The sequence below is a fragment of the Myotis davidii genome, unplaced genomic scaffold (assembly GCF_000327345.1).
Source record: "Myotis davidii unplaced genomic scaffold, ASM32734v1 scaffold1230, whole genome shotgun sequence".
Taxonomy (NCBI): Eukaryota; Metazoa; Chordata; class Mammalia; order Chiroptera; family Vespertilionidae; genus Myotis; species Myotis davidii.
In genome coordinates, this window is record NW_006281916.1 from 37,823 (window position 1) to 47,032 (window position 9,210).

Consider the following 9,210-nt stretch of genomic DNA (forward strand, 5'->3'; position numbering starts at 1 on the left):
GCTCTGAGGCCCGCCTCCAATGAGTCGCTGGTTGAGACCCGCCTCTAGCCCAGCGCCCGCTCGGGAAACGTTGCTCAGGCAGCCATTATCTCCCCCATTGTTACCAAGCAGCGACAGGAAACGACTGCCCACAACAGGAAGTGATGATAGCTTGTCTGGGGCCGCAAACCCCCCGCCCTCCCCAGCCTATTAGCCAATCCCAGGCGATTCCTCGAAAAGGCTTGGCGGGAGGAGGAGGGAGGACAGCGGACGACGACGCGGGCGGCAAGGCGGGCTGCGGCCTGGAAAAGGAAAGCTGCTTGTGACGCCCACTGTGTGACAAGCCCCACCTTCCTTCGCCATTTTGAATTGTGGCGAGAAATTCGCGTTCTGAGAATTGTGGGAACCTTTGCTTTCCCATTTTGAAAACTGAAGTACGTCACCTTCTGATGGCTTGAAGCCGTTTTTTCAGAGAGCTAAAAATGTGGTAATAGTTTAACTTGAGGTCGCTTCACACAATCCAGACTAGTTCATCCTACCTTTTATTCAATGTATATATTTATTAAGCGCCAACTGTATGTTAAGCGCTGTTGTACATGTTGGAGATACGGCGGAAATAAAAACAGACCAAAATACGAGTTCTCATAGAGAGAATAAAAGTGAGAGAAAAGGGTGAGAGAGTGCGACGAATTGCAATTTCAAAAAAAGAGTGGTCAGAGATGGGCTCTAAGATGGTAACTCCCTGAAATAGTTTAAAAGGGGCGGTGATTGTAAAAGGGTGGGAAAATCTGATAACGTTGGAATTTGTAAAGGGCAGTTAAGGAAGATCTTCTTAGGAGGTAATGCCTACAGGAAACTCCGGAATAAGTCACACAAAACCTAACTCCCAGTTTCACAACATTACCCAAGTTTTTATAGTGTTTCCGTGTTTCTTTTCCCATTTTCTGTTGGGTTTTTTTTTGTTTGTGTTTTGTTTGTTTCTTGTTTGTTTTTGAGTAACACTCCAGCTATATTGGTCCTATGCTGTAATTTAGGGAGTCTAAAGTTCGTAACCATTAGTCTATGCTATTGACAGAAAAATGTTCAGGAATTAGAAATTTTAGAAGCTCTTTATTTTTAAAACAAGCCTCTTCTCAATTGTTTTCCCAGAGAAGACGTCCCTAACCACCCAATTTAACATATCAATTTCTCCATCTCCTTACCTGCTTGATTTTCTTTAAAGCACTTAATCTTAAAATGTATTATTTGTGTACCTCAACCCTTAAAGAGCAGTGAACCTCTTTTTTGTTGTTGTTGTTCACTGTCACATCCCCAGTCGGCTCATAGTAGTCCCTCAAATATTTTTTGAGAAAACGCTTCCTCAGCATGAAGGCCATTTTATCAGCCTGGAATATAAGTATTTTACTCCAAGCAGTTCCCCAATATCCCTCATAAGCTCCTCCTCAACTCGCTTTCCAGCAGGCTTGATCTTGTCATTTTTGACAGTATGTGAATATGATTTAAGTGCTGTGTTTCTACTCAGTTTTTGTCTTGTATTACATAATCACATACTAGAACTTTTACCTAGAACATATAAAAGGAATTCTTCAGTATCCTGTAATGTTATTAAGTCTGATATTGAACTTATGGTAATAACATTACCAACTCCTTAACACATTCTTAATGCAAACGCGGCTTAACATAAAATATAAAATCATAAAAGAAGTAGAAGAAAATATAAGCGAATATGTGTATAGCCTTGAGGATATAGAACTTTCTAAATATGACACAAGTCCAAAAGTGAAAATACTATTAAATATGACTTAATAAATAAAAGTAAAGCTTCTGAATGACAAAATGTAAGGTTAGTAAAGTTAAGAGACAAATAGCAAACTGAAAAAAACATTTCAACATGACAGATGACAGCTATGGGGTAATACTGGTTTATGATAAAATTAAAAGACAACATAATTGACAAAATGCTAAATATATGATAAACATATCTGGCTAATATCACTAGTCCCTAAAGAGCTATTATAAACTGATTTTAAAAAATAAATACCACAATTTAAAAATCTGAGAAGGACATGGATAGGCAATTTAAATGTTCAACCTCACTAGTAATCAGAAATAAAAATTAAAATGGGATTTCTCTTTTTGCCCCTCAGAATATCAAAGAATAAAATTCCGATAATATTGTTGATGAAAAGCCTATGAAATGGCTTGTTTGCTGCTTTTACAAATTGATATAATATTTTTGAGGCAATTTGTCAATATGTGTCAAAAGCCTCACATATCCATACTGTTTAACCAACAAGACACATACAGAAATGTATTTTAAGGAAAAGAAGTGGACAAAGATGTATGTAATGTTAATCATTGAAATATCAGTCCTAGCTTGTTTGGCTCTGTGGATAAAGCATCAGTCCTCGGGCTGAAGGATCCCAAATTGGATTCTCATCAAGGACATGTACCTCATTGCGGGCTCAATCCCTGGCCCTGGTTGTGGTGCATGCTGGAGGCAACCAATAGATGTATCTCTCTCTAACACATTGACTTTTCTCTCTCTGTGTCCCTCCCCATTCCTTCCATTCTCTCTAAAACAGTGGTTCTCAACTTTGGCTGCACATTAGAATCACCTGGGAATCTTTTTAAAATCCTGATTTCTGGGCCTCATCCTCCAGAAATTCTGTTTCTTTGTTATGGGGTGGGGCCACAACATTAGTAACAGAAACAGAATTTCCGGAGGATGAGGCCCAGAAATCAGGATTTTAAAAAGATTCCCAGGTGGTTCTAATGTGCAGCCAAGGTTAAGAACCACTGGTCTAGATGAATATACAGGCAAATAAAATGTGAAGGAATTATTAGGTATTTTAACATTCTTTACCTCTTTCTGTATTGTTTTGAATATTTTACAATGTGCATGCACTACTTGGTATTGGGAAGAGGGGTCATTTTCATTTTCAAAGAAAAGTCTATTTGAATCTGAAAAGAAAAGAAAACATCTCTCCATCCTCTTATTTCTTCAATGTTTCATTCAAGTATACCCTTCTCTCCTTCCATCCTCCCTCTCTCCTTCCTCCCTCTTTCTTTCTTTTCTTTTCTTTTCATTTCTTTTCTTTTCTTTTCGCTTCTTTTCTTTTCCTTTCTTTCTTTCTTTCTTTCTTTCTTTCTTTCTTTCTTTCTTTCTTTCTTTCTTCTTTCTTTCTTTCTTTCCCTTACTTATCTCTTTCATATATTCTTTCATGCTCATTTATAATCAAGGAGCTGCAACTATTTATTCAATTTTGGCATTCAATTTACCTAGAACCCAAGGAAGAAACCACTGAATAATTTTCATTGTTTTCTTGCAGCCTAATTGAATTTCTCACCAATGTGCTTTTTACATATTCGTGATGTTCAAATGATTTTTACCCCTTCCTGGTGAAATGTCCTTTAACGGGATAAAAGTAAAAGAATTTTCCAATCTTCCTTCTATTCATTTATTCAAAAAAATGTATTGATCATCTAATATATGCTGGTGACTGGGAATAGATGGGTAGACCACAAACAAGAAGATTCTGCCCTTGTGGCAAGACAGACATTGCTTATAAATGTAATAAACAGTTTTACAAAGGAGATATGTGGATACAGTGGGAGGGATATATAAAGGGAACATTTAACTTAGAGAAGTTGCCATTTTTAGCTGAGATCTGAGCTAAAGGAAGACTGATGGTTAGGAAGAAAGGCAGATTAAGGAGGAGCTCTGGGAGTGGGAATAACCTGTACAATTTTGCTAGGGTGAGAAAATAGAGCCTGAGGAAGTGAAAGAATGGCTTATTTTCTGTAGAAAATCATTCCATTTTATTTTCGTCATAACACTCATCACATTGGAATGTATTTTGTTTATTTGGTAGTTTATGTTATTCATTGATTGTAGTATTTGTTTATAGTCTGTCAGTTCCCACTGGCCCACCCTCAGGCTTAAGTTCCTTGGGAACTGAGGCTTTGCCTCCCCCATTTACCGCCATATTTTCTGACCCTAAAATATGTAATAGACAATATATTTTTAAAGAATCAATGAATTAGCTTGTAGTTCACATTAGATATTTTGGATCTTATCCTAAAAACAATGAGAAGTTTTTAAGGAGCTTTTAAAAAGAAATCATTTAAAAATGATTCAATAAAGGTGTTTTAAAAAATCTTTATGCTAGCCAAACCGGTTTGGCTCAGTGGATAGAGCGTCAGCCTGCGGACTGAAAAGTCCCGGGTTCGATTCCGGTCAAGGGCATGTACCTGGGTTGCGGGCACTTCCCCAGTGGGGGATGTGCAGGAGGCGGCTGATCGATGTTTCTCTCTCATCGATGTTTCTAACTTTCTATCTCTCTCCCTTCCTCTCTGTAAAAAATTAATAAAATATATTTTAAAAAAAAATCTTTATGCTTGATATGTGCTCGAGACTGCATTTTCTTTATAGTAGATATGCTTACTGTTTTAAGATTCCAAACTTCTTTATCTTTATGAAATGAACTGGTTTTGTTTCAAAATGACACCTACAATATGTATATTTATTTAGTTTAGAAACTACTCCTAATGTCAAAGTAGCTTTTTAAAATCTTTTGAATAAGTACTACTGGCTCAAATCAATTTAATTGGAAAACAAATGTCTGTCTCTTAGTGCTTCCATTTTTGTCTCAGTTAGATTCTTAGGAGTTCACAATAATATTGAAGATATAAGTGAATCATAAATGTTTTCTTCAGTTTCCCTGAGGAAGGGAATAGGAGGATGGGAAAAGACAAGTGAAAGGTAATCAGTAATTCATTTTATTCAGTTAGGTCATTCATTCAACAATATGTATTGTGTGCTATGGCACTGTGGTAGGCCTTGGGGCTGTAGATATAAAAGATGTAGTCTCTGTCCTGAGGAAGTTCACAATCCAGAAAAAGATGTATCCTAGAAGGATATAGTTCATCTACAGTCATTTTGTAAAGATATGTGGAACCCAAAGCTGATATGTTGGTTCCATTGTAGGGGCCCAGACAACACTTTTAAGGAAGTCACCCACAAGCTTGGATTTATAGAATGTCAGAGGTTTTAAAAATAAGTGAAAGATTAAAGAGCGAAGCACACATATCATAAGAGTAAAGCCCTTCTATTCCTTACCATATTTAGAAGCCTTAAAAAAAACAACAGCATCATATATTTCCCATAGGCTGGTAGAAAAGATTACAATTGCTTTCATTACTCACACTCCAATGCCATATTTGTATTTGCATTGTTATTGAAAACCTAGTTGCTCTAGAACTCAGTTTATCTCTTTGAAAAATGTATATAGTGGTATCTATTGTTCATCCCACAAATGACCTGTAAGTGGTTGTTCTCCAGTAACATATACTCTAGAAACAGGAAGTATTATTGCAAATATTTAAATATAGTAAAATAAAATATGTATTGATGTCTAGTTAATTAAATGAATAGTAGGGGAACTCAGTGTATTTACTGTCATGCGTTTTTTCTAGCTATTACAGCCACAGTGAAAGGTGTCTCTTTACATTATATGATTTCTGGGAATATAAAAGTAACCTGCCTAACGAAGTAATGTCAATCACCTTATGTTTCCAAACATGAAGGTTTTAGATGCTCTAGTTATAAAGCATAGGGCAGTTTTCCAACTCATGCCAAACAACTAGAAAGTAATCTTCCTGTAACAACTTAACTATTATTGCAGAGAAGCCTTATCTTATCTCCAATTAGTAATCTATTTTTTTAATTATTTAAACTGTGAAAATAAAATGTTGACTATGCACTGTCTCTGGCATCAAACAACTATGTAATAAGTTTCTCTTTGGAGACAGGATGACTCTGTCTCCATCCTCCTCAGTCACCATAAAAACCTCAAGCCCATCTGGTCCTACACCCACCTAAACTTTCATTTCTATAGAGGTCAGCTATAAATCCACTTCCATCTCCACCTGCACTGTTTTGCACCCTCTCAACATCTTCTGAGCTCTTTGGACCTTGCATTCGAAGCTAACACACTCCCCTGCTTCCTTAGTCTCTTCATAGAAAGGTCTCTCCTCAGCACTCTGACTGAAAAGTTCCAGCTTCCAAAATACCTCCATTCCCCCAAGACTCACTGAGAAAACAAACAAAAATCCCAAGTGCAGACTTTTTTTCTTCGAAAAGCTTTCATATCTCAAACTCAGACAAAGAGATGGGTGAAGCCTTTAAATAAAGTACAGATGCCTAGGCCTCATCCTAGGATTCTGATTCAGATGTTTTAAAAACTTAGGAATCTACATTTTAAATAAACTCTCCAGAAAGTTCAGATGCAGGTTATCTGCAGAGAAGTATTTGAAAGATGGACTTTAGTAAAAACAATAATAGTTACCCTTCTATGTGTCCCTACTATGTGCCAACAACATTATGTACATTGTGTCATTTAACTCTCATTAAAAAAAAAACATTGGACAATGTTATGAGCATTTTATAGTTGAGGAAAATAAAACTCAAAGCAGCAAAACCAAAATATGCATGAGATCACACAACTAGGAATTAATAGAGATAGGTTTGTATTCTAAGTGTGTGCTGCTTCTAACAACCCAGATCTCCTAGCTCCTAAACCAGGGCTTAAGTAAATAATATATTAAAATAATATTTTCTTAAAGATGATTAAAAAAATAGAAAGCCCAGCTCAGCTGGAAATTTTATTCCTTAGATGTTCTGTATATTTTACAATACTAAAGATCTTGAATGGGCATGGTCTTTTCAAATATGTTCTCTCTCTCTTCTCTCTCTCTCTCTTTCTCTCCCCCCCCCCATCTCCCTCTCTCTCTTTCTCTCTTGGCTGAAATCACTTATTTCTTTGGCTAGATTAATTCAATTTTTTTCCTTTTTGGCAAGACAAAAGTACTTGGAAATTCCTAGGGGAAAAAAATACAATCTCTGACGTCAGGAAAGCCTGGACAGTGCTTATCTGCTTCTAAGCACTCAAGATGATGTAGCTGTGATAAAATGCCTATCAGTCTTCCATAGCTCTATATGTCAAGGAGAAATAGAATTCTGTTTTAAAATATGCCTTACTACCAACATATAGAAGTAGATAAAATTAATATTTATTGTGTACTTAAAATGTTGTGCTCACGTAGGCAGCACATATGCTAAAATGTGCCAGGCTCTGTATTACCACTAAACAGTCCTCTTATTTAAGGCTCACAATAAACATGCAATGTAGGTATTAGTATACTCATATTAAAGTTGGGAAAATTGAAATTTAAAGTAACTCTATCAAGCAATACAGCTAGTAAGTGAAGGAGCCTGGGATACAAACTGAGTGTGTTAGAGTCCAGGCTAGGTACTTAATCCCTCTATTAAATCTATAAAACAAGCATGTCAAACTCCCGGCTCGCAACCCACATGCGGCCTAGCCAATATAACAGTATGTAAGAAATGTTTTAATAAAAATTTTATAACTTAATTTTTACAATATTTGTTATGCATAATTATTAAAAATGAACTACAATGTTCCGTAATGACTGATTACTATAATCCTGTTGCATTAATTTCCCTTACTCACCTTACCCACAGGCACACCATTTCTCTCAACTAATACTAGCAGTGAATATTTTAGCAGCCTATGGCCACGTCATTAGTCTTGTACTGACTTGCTTGGCATGCACAACAGGAAATTTTTCGCTTTCGGAGAACAAGGAAAATTGGTTTATTTGCGTTATGGTTATTAATTTGTGCAGTTATTCAGTGTCTAATAAGTTAATGTTCATGAAAAATATATTAATTTTGGGAGGGGGTAGAGGCAGAGGCACGGGAGGGGGCCGCTGTAGCCCAGGACCTGCAGGCCCTGGGGTATGAGAACTTCCTAGGGGCAGCGGCGCTGAGACCCTCGGGCCCAGACTTCAGGGCGCTGTGCCCCTGGCTGGCGGCTGGCGGCTGAGCTGGTGACTCTGGGCCCTTGGAGCGGGAGCGAGAGGAGGGCCCCAGGCACTGAGTGCCAGGTGATAGACCCGGCGCGGAAGAGGACTTCATGTGACAGCTGCCCCACCTGCTGGAGGAGCTGCACTGCCCTGACTGGGCGCTCTGCAGCGGAGACTGCGTGACCGCGCTGCGGTAGCCCTGCACTGGCCTGCGCCTTCTGCTTCTCAGAGCTGCTGCCTTCCCTGCCCTCAGGATCCCTGCAGCCCCTTCTAAGCTACCCACTACGCACCCAGGTGGGAAGCATTGGAGTCCCTGTGCCAAAGCCTGGGCGATCAGTACTGCTGCCTCCATAGCCTCCTCCTAAAGCACCTGGACCTCACGATATCTGCATTCCAGTGGAGTGATCAGGCAGAGGCCCAAGGGGAGACCATGAAGGCAGTGCTGTTCCCAATTCGAGAGACTATGACCCCAGAATCGGATGTCTCCATTGCACACATCCTGGCTGCCCGAGTTGATCTGTCTTGTCTTGTCCCAGCCATGAGCAAGGCTGCCCTCCGAGGGACCAGCTGTGCCATCAACAATGTGCTTATGGGCAATGTGCCAAACCGAGGGGGATGTCTAAATGAGTTTGAGGCTCCTATGCCCAGCTGGCAGAGCAGAAGAGAGAATGGAGGTGGGAGGAAGGCAGGCCGCCACTGCTGGGGCGATAAGAAGAAACATTTCATTAAAATTTTCTATTACTTTATGTTAATGATGACTCATTTGTTTCAGCCTTTTGTATTCAGCATGTCTCTATCGAAGTAAACCTACCTTTCTATGAAAATTGAAGCTTTTGTTTTTTTGCGGCCCACATAAACTTAAAACTTGTTTATTTGGCTCATGTTAGCCTTTGAGTTTGACATGCTTGCTATACAAACTAACCTTTCAGACAAATAGTACCCTTTAGACAGAAAAATAACTGCAAGTGGGTATTAAAGAGACACCACCACATGATTCAGAATAGGGAGTGGAAGAGAGTATTTTTATTTTAGATGTCTTTGTTTTATCCATGGAGCACAGGGCCAGTAGACGCATCCATTTCTAGTACATTACTACCCTATAGCTATTTCACATTGAGTGGTAGGTGACCTGCATTAGTTTGAGCTCTGAGCAAAGAGAAGGAAATGCGACGTTCTCTTTTTTAAAAAATTTTTTTATTGATTAAGTTATTACATATGTGTCCTTACCCTCACATTACCCCCATCCCCCCAACTCATGCCCTCACCCCCATGTTGTCTGTGTCCATACGTTAGGCTTACATGCTTGCATATAAGTCCTTTGGTTGATTTCTCCCCCTTCCT